Genomic DNA, 12,869 nt, shown 5'->3' with positions numbered 1-12,869 from the left:
GAGAGACAAAACAGTTGTGCATCACTACATACTACCTCTTCTTCAAATTCTCGAATTCTGCTTGGCTGGCCCCCTCTTTCCAAGCCAAGAGATTCAGAGAACAGAAGTAGAGATGGCTCCTGTCCAGGGCTCTCTGACTGCCTGGGCAATTTGGCAGGTGGTGAAGAGACAGATGGGTGCTCTCCAGTGCTCAGGACCTGAGAGGATCTGGAACTAATTGAAGTCGATGCGTTAGCTGCCATCCATCTAACAACGGCTTCAATTTGGTCCTCCCGCAGCAGTGGGGTATGGCTAGCTCCTACAAAGCTGCGCATAAAGGACTGTTCCCTGGTAAAACTGGGGGATGCTGAGTCACTGGTGCCCGCAGCAGGCACAGAATACCCACGTCCTCTGCCTGCAGAAACTCCACGCCCACGACCACGACCACATGCCTTACTCCCTGCCTTCTTCATCTTGGTAGACTGATAAAGATAGGCAGAAAAGTACTAAGGGCTTAGTGTGCTTATTCCTGAACAGCTGTTAACAGGTATAAGAAACACTAATTTTATAAAGTGTGGACTAGACTTTAATATGAGATAATGTGGCCTACACAACTGTAAAGTAGAGTGTTTGGTGAACTTTATTTAGGTTTTTTTTGTCACAAAAAGACACTGGATGTGCCCAAAGATGTAATACCGATAGTATCACAAACTTTTTCCTTACAATGCAGGAAGGTAACCTACAATGCAATAGATGAGGCTACAAAAAAATAGGCTAATACTAATCTGGCTGGGGCTGCAGGGCACAATGCTGCAGAAAGGCTCCTCTATCTACAACTATATAGTGTGTTTGCAACCAATGTAGCTGAATACGGATGGAACCACCACACTAATAGGAGAAATCAGGAAAAATGATCAATTAGCAAAAAAGGACAATGTATGAGGCAGTGACGCACGCTGAGCGCACTACAACCAGACGTGGCTGAAGCACACACTACAGCGTGAGCTGCACTCACACACAGAGACCTTGCAGCCAGGCGTGAACAGTGCAGATGCAGAGCACTGTGCACTAGCGCTGCAAGACAAAATAAAACTTCTCTATCTACTCCTATATAGTGTGTTTGGAACCAATCTGCCTGGATACAGATGGAACTACCACACTAATATGAGAAATCAGGAAAAATGATCAATTAGCAAAAAAGGACAATGTATGAGGCAGTGACACACACTGAGTGCACTATAACCAGACGTGGCTGAAGCACACACTACAGCGTGAGCTGCACTCACACACAGAGACCTTGCAGACAGCGGTGAACAGCACAGAGAACTGTGCACTAGCGCTGCAAGGCACAGCGGTTTACAAAGTAGCTTAAGTAAAGCAGAATAGAGCAAATAGGTAGCTAAAACTGTTCCTCAGAACAGCAGCGTCCTATCCCTAACTGAATTCACAGCAGAGTGAGCTCAAAATGGCGGCGGCGGCTTTTATAGTGCATCATGACATCATTTCCGCTGCCAATAACAGCCATGCCATTAGTTAACATGCCTACATGCCTAACAGGATGTGCCCACACTTCTTAGGATCCTCATTGGCTGAATAAAATGAAACTGGCTCATTGCATTATGGGAACTTCCGATTCCGGTATCCGATATTCTAAAAGTATCGGAACTAAGTATCGGAATTCCGATGCCACGAATATCGGCCGATACCCGATATTTCAGTATCGGAATGCTCAACACAACTCCTGATCTGAACCCAATAGAACACCTATGGGGAATTCTGAAGAGACAAGTCGAGCATTACTCTCCATCCAGCATCCAGGCTCTGAAAGAGGTTGTTCTCGGAGAATGTGAGAAGATAGATGTTGCAATATGTCGCCAACTTGTTCATTCCATGCCTAGAAGACTTGGTGCTGTCCTTAAAAATCATGGAGGTCATACAAAATACTAGATCTAGTAGTTTATGATGTGCGATGTACTCATTTTTGTATCAACTACTTTGAGTGAATCTGAACATTTTGTAATGAAAGCTATATTATTACCTTACTTTCATATCATGGGTTAAAAAAAACTTAGTCTTCTCAAAATTTTGGAAATAACTCTTGTATTCAGTGAAATATTGATTCAAATTTTACTTTAAATGGGGTGTACTCATTTATGCTGAGCACTGTATATTTTTATCCCCAATGCTGGGCTATTTTTTAAAATTTGGCATATACTGTAGGAAATGCAATGCACTTAGTGTGTCTGGGAGAAGTTGTGTTCACCAACAGAAGAGTAAAGCTGAAAACCTGGATGTAAGTAAGACGCAAAGGAAATAATTATTGAAAGGAATTTGTCACCATGTTTTTGCAACCCCATCTGAGAGCAGCAGTGTGTAGGGGCAGAGACTCTGAATTTAGCAATGTATAACTTACTGGGTTGCTTGCTGCAGTTTTGATATGAGCTCTGATTTCTCAGCTTCAGATCTACTAGTTCTCTGAAATCGGAGCTTTGTATAACCCTACCCACATCATTGATTGGCTTCTTTCTGTGTACACTGTGCATAGGCAGAAAGCTGCCAACCAGTGTTAGGAGGCGGGGTTATACAGAGCTTATGAATATAGAGGACTACCTTGCAGCAGGTTTACTCTTCCTCTAGTGATAATCTTCTGCTGATAAAACTGTGATTTTAATGAAAACTACATTAAGCAGCCCAGTAAGTGACACATCGCTGGAATCAGGGTCTCTGTCTCTACATTATGCTGCTCTCAGATTAGGCTTGGTCATAAATAGAAGCTTTGACACTGGTGTGAACTGATCCCAAGACCCATATGTACACATTCGGTCATGTTTCACTTGCAAGTTTTTTGATTACAGTGAGATAAGGTTAAAACATCTATTATCTAAAAAATGCATTATCTCGTCTCTATATCAACATTATTGAGAAACTCGGCTGAAGTAATGCTTTATTAAGAATTAAGAGGAATTCTGAAACTGAAAATCTCCTTAAAAAACAAGGATTTACCGAAAAGCAAATCTTTACTTATCAATCAGAAATCTGAATTGTCCTTAAATAATGGAATGATTCTGATAAATGCAACCACATCCCATGGATTTATTCTAATGGACATTTTGCAATCTAAAATTTATAACATTATATGACATGACAAAGACTGATAAAAGGTTATTTTAGAGAAAATATTTGTGGAATATCAGATAAACCAATTTTATTCTATGGGAACATTTATTTCGTATAGAGAACTGCACAATATTACAGTAGTTCTAGAAGAATAACAACAATTAAAAACAATTGTAACAATTTCACCCCTCAGTGCTGAGCTCTCTGTGCAGTGATTGACAACTCAGTTGTCCAGTCTGGTGCAAGGGCATGATGAGCTGTCTGTGCAGTGATTGACAGCTCAGTTGTCCAGTCTGGTGCAGGGGCGTGCTGAGCTGTCTGTGCAGTGATTGACAGCTCAGTTGTCCAGTCTGGTGCAGGGGCGTGCTAAGCTATCTGTGCAGTGATTGACAGCTCAGTTGTCCAGTCTGGTGCAGGGGCGTGCTAAGCTATCTGTGCAGTGATTGACAGCTCAGTTGTCCAGTCTGGTGCAGGGGCGTGCTAAGCTATCTGTGCAGTGATTGACAGCTCAGTTGTCCAGTCTGGTGCAAGGGCATGCTGAGCTGTCTGTGCAGTGATTGACAGCTCAGTTGTCCAGTCTGGTGCAGGGGCGTGCTAAGCTATCTGTGCAGTGATTGACAGCTCAGTTGTCCAGTCTGGTGCAGGGGCGTGCTGAGCTGTCTGTGCAGTGATTGACAGCTCAGTTGTCCAGTCTGGTGCAGGGGCGTGCTGAGTTCTCTGTGCAGTGATTGACAGCTCAGTTGTCCAGTCTGGTGCAGGGGCGTGCTAAGCTATCTGTGCAGTGATTGACAGCTCAGTTGTCCAGTCTGGTGCAGGGGCGTGCTAAGCTATCTGTGCAGTAATTGACAGCTCAGTTGTCCAGTCTGGTGCAAGGGCATGCTGAGCTGTCTGTGCAGTGATTGACAGCTCAGTTGTCCAGTCTGGTGCAGAGGCGTGCTAAGCTATCTGTGCAGTGATTGACAGCTCAGTTGTCCAGTCTGGTGCAGGGGCGTGCTGAGCTGTCTGTGCAGTGATTGACAGCTCAGTTGTCCAGTCTGGTGCAGGGGCATGCTGAGCTGTCTGTGCAGTGATTGAGAGCTCAGTTGTCCAGTCTGTTGCAGGGGCGTGCTAAGCTGTCTGTGCAGTGATTGACAGCTTGGCTGTCCAATGTGAGACCGGGAGGTGCTGAGCTCTCATTAGTTCCCATTATTTCTCAGCTATTTAACTGAGCTGGCAGTCCCAGATAGCTGTCAGCCATAGCTTCAGCTAAACATGTTGGTTTACTCTGTGCCTTATATTTTGCTCATTGATCTATTTCTGCCTGACCTTGGACCTCGTGCTGACCATCCCTCTGTTTAACCCCTTTGCTCTGATCCGCTATCCTCCTGGTATTTTGACCTCAGACCGTTACCTGACTACGACTTTGTCTCTTCTCTCTGTTTATGATGTACCCTCCTGGTTATTGACCTTGGACTCCTCGACTATCCCGACTCACGATTTGTCCGTGAGATGTGACTCAATGTCACAGTAATCAATTACGAGACTCCATAAAGTAAAACAATGGGACCTTTCTACTGTTACATGTACCATTTGTATACTCTTCAAAGGTCATTCTATAATCTGAAACATTTGATAATCTTTCACCTATCTGTTCATATTAATTCTGGATAAAAATTGGTAAAAATAACAATATTTTTTAGCTTAACGATAGGAAAAAGGTAACAAACAATTAGTGAGCATCCTATTGGGATCTTCGTTTTCCATGTGTTCTATTAGGGCATGTGGATAATATTGAGAGCAGGCACTTGGGACCCTCTCTATAACACAGAGCTGCTCAGAAGAATTTGGTGCGACTACAAGTTATATGGTCAGCCACTAATTGTAGCTTCTCCAGGCAACAACAGATGACAATTGTGGGGTTCCGCAGCCAGAACCCCTTTGATAAGCTGATTACAAAGAGGTTGTTTTTATGGTGGGATGTAAAATGCAAGGGAAAAACTAAAGGGGTTGTCCACACCTGGAAAAAAAATACAGGCCAGAAATGTGTAAGATAAAAAAAATAGATATGTATACTCACCTATTGATCCGCCATGGCTCCTTTCTACCGGAATATGACTGCTTCAGTCAATTACTGCCTTGGTCACTTCTGCAGCTATTGACTGGCTACATCAAGCATATGTTTTACAGATAGAATAGTATATACAGAGACCGGCTGTGTACATCTTGTTATGACCACTGCTGCCAATCACTGCCCACAGCGGTGAGCAATATGTCAGCCACTGATTGACTGCAGCAATCATACGCCCATCTCCTCCGGAAGGGAAAGCACAGATACCGTTGTGGGATCCGTGCAGCACTAGGAGAGGAGCAGTGGGGGATTGGTAGGTGACTACATTTTATTTTTATGTTGCAAAATGCTGGGACATTTAAAGAAAATAATAATAGTAACACAGTAAGGCTATGTGCCCACGATGCAGAAATGCTGCATATTTTTTCCGCTTCTCCCTGGCAGGAAAAATGCATGCGGTTTTTACATGCGTTTTTCCCGCCAGGTAGAAGCGTTTGTCAAGCGTTTTTGCAGATTATACTCACCTTCCGATGTCCTCCCGGTGTTTTCTCCGCTGCGTCCGGTGTCTTGGGTGGCTCGCGGTGGTGTGAAGGACCTGTGGTGACGTCATTGAGTTATGTGACAGGTCACATGACTCAATGACGTCATGGCAGGTCCTTCACAACACCGCGACCCATACAGCAGACCAGACGGAGGGGAGAAAACACCGGGAGGACATCAGAAGGTTAGTATATTCTTTAATTTTTATATTAAATTCTTTTTTTACAGTTTCTATGGTACCCAGGTCTGGATGAGAGTCTCCTCTCCTCCAGACCCGGGTACCATCCGCACATTGAACCGTGTGATATCCGCATGTGCAGATGCAGTGATGCGGATGTCACGCGGTCCAATGCAAGTCAATGGCGGCGATTATGCTGCGTGTCTGCAAAATTAATGGACATGCTGCGTATTTTTCCGCAATGATAATCCGCAGCGGAAATTTCCGCAGCATGTGCACAGCACATGCGGATTATCATTGGGGACCATGGGGCACGTATTACCAAGCTTTTTTTAAGCGTTTTCGTTGCGGAAATTCCGCGGCAAAAACGCTTGAAAAATGCATAGTGGGCACGCAGCCTAACATAGTTTTTAAGGTTGAAGGAAGACTAAGTCCATCTAGTTCAACCCATAGCCTAAGATGTTAATGGGGTGGACAATCCCTTTTAATGTTTGCATGAGTTAACCTAGTGCAAAAAAAACTATTTCTCAGGAAAGTTAATCATTATCTCTTCATTGCTACTGACACAGCTTTGTTATTTCTACCGAGAAACTTTGTCACATAGAAATGTTTGTTTCTGCGGGCTGCGATTATTTGTTCTCTGTTGAGAGCAGAAATGAATGCCAGCAGAAACTATCAATGTAATTGACGCGCCCCCTGGGCCATATTCTTTAGGGGGAATATCCGGAGCCGGATCAGATGGGAGTTGTAGTCTTCCGAGTGGCTGTGACCCGGTCCGTGCCCAGGGTGTCAAACTCAGTTGTATGTGGCAGTCCTACAGATGTTAATAAGTTCTTAATGTCGACTACGCCACCCGTTGTATTGCGGTCACTACGGCCGCCGCTGCAGCAGGGTCCGCTGAGGCTGATGGTGTAGGTGCAGCTTTGGTGATATAACCCCCAACGGGTAGGGTATAGCCTCAGGGGGATCAGGTGCAGAGGATGGGGGTTGTGGTGATGCAGTGTGGACGGCAATCAGAGACAGAGTCGGGTTATGCAGTTTAGGATGTTTACTCACTGCTGATGTTCCGGTCACTCCAGCTTCGAGTGACCTCCCGAGCCGTGCTGCGTCCACCAGGTTCTGGATCCAGCCAACCCCCAAATAAGTCCGGAGCGTGACCCTGAGCTCTCCTTCTGTCCTTTCTCTGGCCGTCCCCACTATTGATCCACCCAGGTCCAGCTCCCTCGGGCCTTCTGTTGGGAGACCCTTGGCCTTGGGTTCCCTGACCCTCCACGTGGTATGCCTTCGTGGTGGATGTGGTGGGTGGCCGTGGCAGACGCTGCCCACGGCCTCCGGTCTCTGGCTGGGGTGTGTTTTTGCCCCCACCAGCTTGGGTTCCGGTACCCTGATGCCGACTCTTCACCCGGGGATTTAATTTGGGTTCTTAGAGTCCTCTCTTCTGTTTCCCCCTCTGGGTCTCTCTTTCTCCTCTCTCACTCTGGGTCTCTCTTCTCCTCTGCTCGCTGACTTTCTCTCTGCAACTGACCCTGTTCTTAGTTGGTGCCCACCTTATATATCCCTCTATGTGTGAGCTCAGGTGACCAGCACCCAATGAGCTCCTATCTTTACCCAGGCTGCTCCCCCTATCTGCCCCTACACTACTTGGGATGTACCACCCCCCTCCCACTCCAGCCAGGAACAGACTCGGTCGTACCTGCACATTTCTAAGTGGGAGTACCGTCGGTCTGCTCCTCGGAAATGGGATGTATGTAGTGCATGCAGCCTACCGAGCTCCGTTCCACACTCCATCCTTACCCGGGAGTGGAATATCACACCTCTGGGTTGAGGTGCAATACCCCTGTAGCAGCCGAATCCTCAGGGTGCTACATAATTCCTCTATAAATCTAACCTGGTATTTATAACCTAAAAACAATGTGGACTTTGTAATCCAAGATGATTAAAATCTTTACAAAAATCACCAATCTGGAACATAATGTGGGTATTTGGAAGCTTCTCATATCAGCAAAGCCGGGAACAAGAATGCTACAAAGAAATGTGGGACTGATACTCTATCAGCCAAAGGCAATTAACAATCCAGAGGGACAGACTTCTATCGAGGAGCATTAGGAATTGCATGCATAGTGATAACCAGGGGTTGTTCCCTATCAGATCATTTCTGTCCATGCTGCATTTTGCTAGAACATAACAAACCGCTCTATACTCACCGTCCCCCTAGTCTACCGCCGAGTGTCCACCGCTGCTGCTGATGTCTGACATTGGCTGCAGCGCTTACATCATGGCGACAGCACTGCAGTCAATCCATACGCTCAGCGGCTCAGAAGGGGACGCTCCATCTATACAAGCAGAGCCGCTGATGTTGGCTGCCACGCTGTTGACCTGATGTCAGTGCCACAGCCAATGCTCGATTACTGGTTCCAGTAGATAACATCGTCTTTAACCATGAGATATTTCAGGCAGTTTACACTATGCGTTTATAGACATAGCTACAATGTGGATGAAATGCTAATTAACCATAGAATCACTGTTTATTAGTATCCATTAAAAAATTGCAAAAAACAAACAAAAGGCAATTCCCTCAAAAAATTTGACCATGTCCAATATAAAGATAAAAATAAAAAATGAGGTACTGTGAGAGTAGGGGCCAGTCACCGTAAAATGACCACTGACCTTGTGGAGATTGGCACCCTCTTGGACCAAAATGGCGCTCCCACTCCACTGCGGCTCTCCCTTATAGTCCCTAGAAGACCCTAGTCTAATAAGAAATCATTGGGCCAATACACAATCTAATTACAAATGATCAAAAGAGATAGGATTGAAAATGTTGAGATGAGTGAATCACTTCGAGGTAAACTGAATTCACATCAAATTTTACAAAAAAGTTTGTGTTCTCACAAATTTGAATTTTTCGTGATTCACTTCCAAAAAAATAGCGTCCGTGAAAGGGATGAAGAAAAGTAATACCTTGCTGCTCACCTGTCTCGCCACCACAGCCTCCTGTCAGGTCCTCTGTGTAGCTCCTTCTGGTCTCCTCTTTGTCTACTTCTCTCCGACAAATGGGCATGCAACATCTACTTCCTCCATCTTTACACTGTGCTGGAGCTTCTGGGGTCCTCCGGTGTCATAATGCATGGCCTACTGGAAGCCTACTCGGTGCTGGAAGCTGTGGTGGAGATTAAAGATGGTAGAAGAGCATATTTCATTCCACGGAGAACCAAAGAAGAGGCCAGAAGGAGCTTTGTGGTGAGTGGATGGGGGGCAGGGTGGTTGGACTGGTGCTTGGCCAGGTGAATATACGTTTTTTTTTTCATCCCTTTCCCAATCGTTTGCAAATCAGCAAACTAACAGCCAGCTGGCCTCTTTGCTCCCCACTCTCATACTTGGTAATTCCCGTACACTGGCTATTTGAATACTGATGTTTACTGATCAGAAGGTGTAAGAATTTTCTTAAGAATCATGAACAGGGCATTGTAACAGTACTTCAGCTTGGTATTTAGGAGGGGGGATGCAAAATAAGGTAATGAAGTATATTATAAAAAAAATCATCACTTTGCGATGTCTTGAGGATAATAAAACAAAAAAAAAATTGTAAAGTTAAGTTACTCAGTAAGCTTAAAAGTATTCACGGAAATCAATAGGATGTTTGTCTACTGCAGAAATGTTGGTTCTTCCAGAGTAAGAGATGATCTTTGTAGCCATTTTCTGCTCAAACTATTTGACTGCTGTATTAAATGTTGTAATTAATAATGCCCTAATACAATGGCAACTTAATAAATGGGTTTTCTAAACCCCACAATCCCGTCAATAAGTGTATAAGTGACTGTATAATGCATATAAACATTTCCAAACATTGCTCTGTCCTTATACACGCTAGCTCCCTATAGGTGGCAGTAAAGACACAGTGTTCTTCTGGTGGCGAGCTATCTTCTAGCACACTTTTCCAATCACGATGCAATAAATGATTTTGCAAGGAACTGAAGCAAACTTTGAGAAGTAGTCCTTTTCATTATGTCAGTGCCTTGTAACTAGGAGCAAAACTGAATATAAAAAGAAATCTAAAACATTAAAGGGGTTGTCTCTAATTCATAAATTAAAATGTAAAAAACAAGCAACTTTGTAATTTGCCCCTTATCAAGAATACTCTCTGTTCTCAAAAACAGAGTTTTTTATTTTAAATGTTATAGTGCACAGTTCATTGCCTAGTTTGCTGGCCACTCACAGTTCCAGCCTGGCCAGTCTCTTAGGTAAGTAGGCTATATGCCTTAATGCCTGTTCACACAACACGCTGAAGATAGCCGGATCGATGAATTTGACCAGCCTCAGTCCCCTGCTGTGAAGCCTCTGCTAGCAACTTGGGAGAGAGCACACTTCGGACCAGAGAGCACTCTGTCCCCATCAAAGAAGGAAGCTTGGGGCTGTTAGCGGTGTGTAATGAGGTGGACAAGAGAGAAGACGAGTACAGTTGATGCCTAGCTGAGTAACTGCAAGTGAACACCGCCATCTGCTGGTCAAAGGTGAAAGTAAAGAATGAATTATAGTAGTAGGAACCACAAGAGTGGAAGTGAATGTTGCCGGGGAAGAGATTGAAGACGATACCGGGTCCGGTGACACCTGTGTCACAGTTACTAATTCTAAAAGGCCTGACCGGGCCAAGAAGGTGGCATTTGAACCTATACCAGCCATCATCGCAACAGCAGGGTCCGAGAGCAGTCAGATGCCGGAGAAGGCCTGAGTTGTGAGGAAGACTGTGACCCGCGCCAGTTAAAGACTGTAAGCAGCGCCAGTAGAAGTCCATAAGCAGCACCAATAGAAGACCATGACCAGATCTGAACCAGGCTCGGGAGACTGTAACAGAGGACCGTTCCTGTGGGCCGATACTTCCAGCATAGATGCACGGTACAGGGTCGTCTTCAAAGGAAGTCGGGGCCGTGCTTCAAAGAATTGAGACAGCCAATGCAATGAACACACTGTATATCTAGTGATTCGCATATCTAGGACTTGCAGCCTAGCAGGAAACACCGCTGACCCCCGTTAGGTCCAGTGTAACGATCAGAGGAGCTTACAGAGACTACGACAGAGACGGGCCTAGTACTGAGAGTGACGCCTGTTAAGCTGAGACATAAAGGCATTAATAGTCCTTTAACTGCTAGATAATAAGAACTGTTAGAACTCTCCTGTTAGGTTTTTTCTATCTTGCTGGTCACATGACCTTTTTTGCCTATTTAATCCTGCTCCGCCCTCCTGGCCGTGCTGGACTTCATTGTAATTTCTACTCTTTAGCTAGCCTGGTGCTTAGTTACCTTTCTCAGTCAGTTTTGCTAGGTCTTCGGACCTTTATGTTCTATGTTGTGTGTTTGTCTTTTACTGCTACAATTTCTGCTAGGAGGTGTCCAACTTTATCCCAGTCCCTAGTTCTTGTAGGGATCCCTCCCTTGCATCTATAGGTCTTCGTACAGACTAGCCGAGGACTTTAGCGGGTCTGATCGCAGGATCAGGTTCCCCGTTACATCGTAGGGATCTAGCTTAGTTCTATTGTAGGGACAGATCTCCTTTCTTTCCTTAGTGCTTGTAGCAGATCATAACAGTAAGTCCAGCATTTTTTCAGAATCTTATTAATGACATCCTTAGACCTTTGATCGGCAAAAATGTGGTTGTGTATTTGGATGACATTTTGATTTATTCACCGGATCTGGAGTCTCATTGGCGGAGCGTACTTGAGGTATTACAGTTATTAATTGACAATTCGCTTTTTGCTAAGCTGGAGAAATGTGAGTTCGCTGTACAGAGAATTCGTTTTTTGGGCTACATTATCTCCACCGAGAGCTTTGAGATGGACCCTGTGAAAGTTCAAGCTGTGCAGGAATGGCCTAGGCCTATTGGTTTGAAATCGATACAGAGGTTTTTGGGTTTCGCCAATTATTGCAGAAAATTCATTAAAAGTTTTTCTATTATTGTCAAACCACTGACCGATCTCACCAGGAAAGGTGCTAATGCGGTTCAGTGGACTACTGAGGCCATTGATGCTTTTGTGTTTCTAAAGGAGAGGTTCAGCTCTGCTCCCATCCTTATGCAGCCTGATGTGACTAAGCCATTTTTGGTTGAGGTTGATGCTTCTTCGGTGGGGGTCGGTGCGGTGTTGTCTCAGAAAAACAAGGATGGAGTACATCCCTGTGCTTTTTTTTCAAAAAAATTTTCTGAGACTGAACTTAATTACGATATTGGTAATCGGGAATTGCTGGCTATTAAACTCGCATTTGAACACTGGCGTCATCTCTTGGAAGGTGCTGAATTTCCCATTCAGGTTTTCACTGATCATAAAAATCTGATCTATCTTGATGCTGCCAAGCGCTTGAATGCCCGTCAGGCTAGGTGGGCACTTTTTTTCTCGCGGTTTAATTTTTCCGTTACTTACATCCCGGGTACCAAGAATGTTAAAGCTGATGCTTTGTCTCGCAGCTTTTCTCCCATGGTCGGTGCTGAGGAGGAGGGGAGCATTTTACAAGAAGGTGTTATGATTGCTGCATTGGACTCCGTTTTGGAAGATGAGATTCTTAAAGCACAGGAGAATGCCCCATCTAACACTCCCCATGGGAGGTTGTTTGTGTCTAGGACCTTTAGGAGAGATTTGTTTGTTGAGTGTTATGAGTCTCGGTTGGCAGGTCATCCAGGAATTTCTGAGACCAAGAGACTTGTGGGTCGCAGTTTTAAGTGGCCTGGATGGCAGAAGGAAGTCATTAAGTGGGTGCGTCAATGTACGGTGTATGCTAGATCTAAGTCTTCACATACTCCTGCAGCGGGGTTGCTTTGCCCTCTGGAGGTTCCTAGTGCACCTTGGACACATCTGGCTATGGACTTTATTACTGACCTTCCCCCCTCTGAGGGTTTCACAGTCATCTGGGTGGTCTTTGACCGTTTTAGCAAGATGTGTCACTTGGTTCCTTTCATCAAACTGCCCTGCGCTAAGACACTCGCTAAGGCCTTTGTCAAGGAAATTGTCAGACTACATGGCAT

This window comes from Phyllobates terribilis, unplaced genomic scaffold, assembly GCF_046119375.1.
Source record: "Phyllobates terribilis strain yellow unplaced genomic scaffold, ASM4611937v1 Scaffold_8__6_contigs__length_399053987, whole genome shotgun sequence".
Lineage (NCBI taxonomy): Eukaryota > Metazoa > Chordata > Amphibia > Anura > Dendrobatidae > Phyllobates > Phyllobates terribilis.
This window is presented reverse-complemented; position numbering follows the sequence as displayed.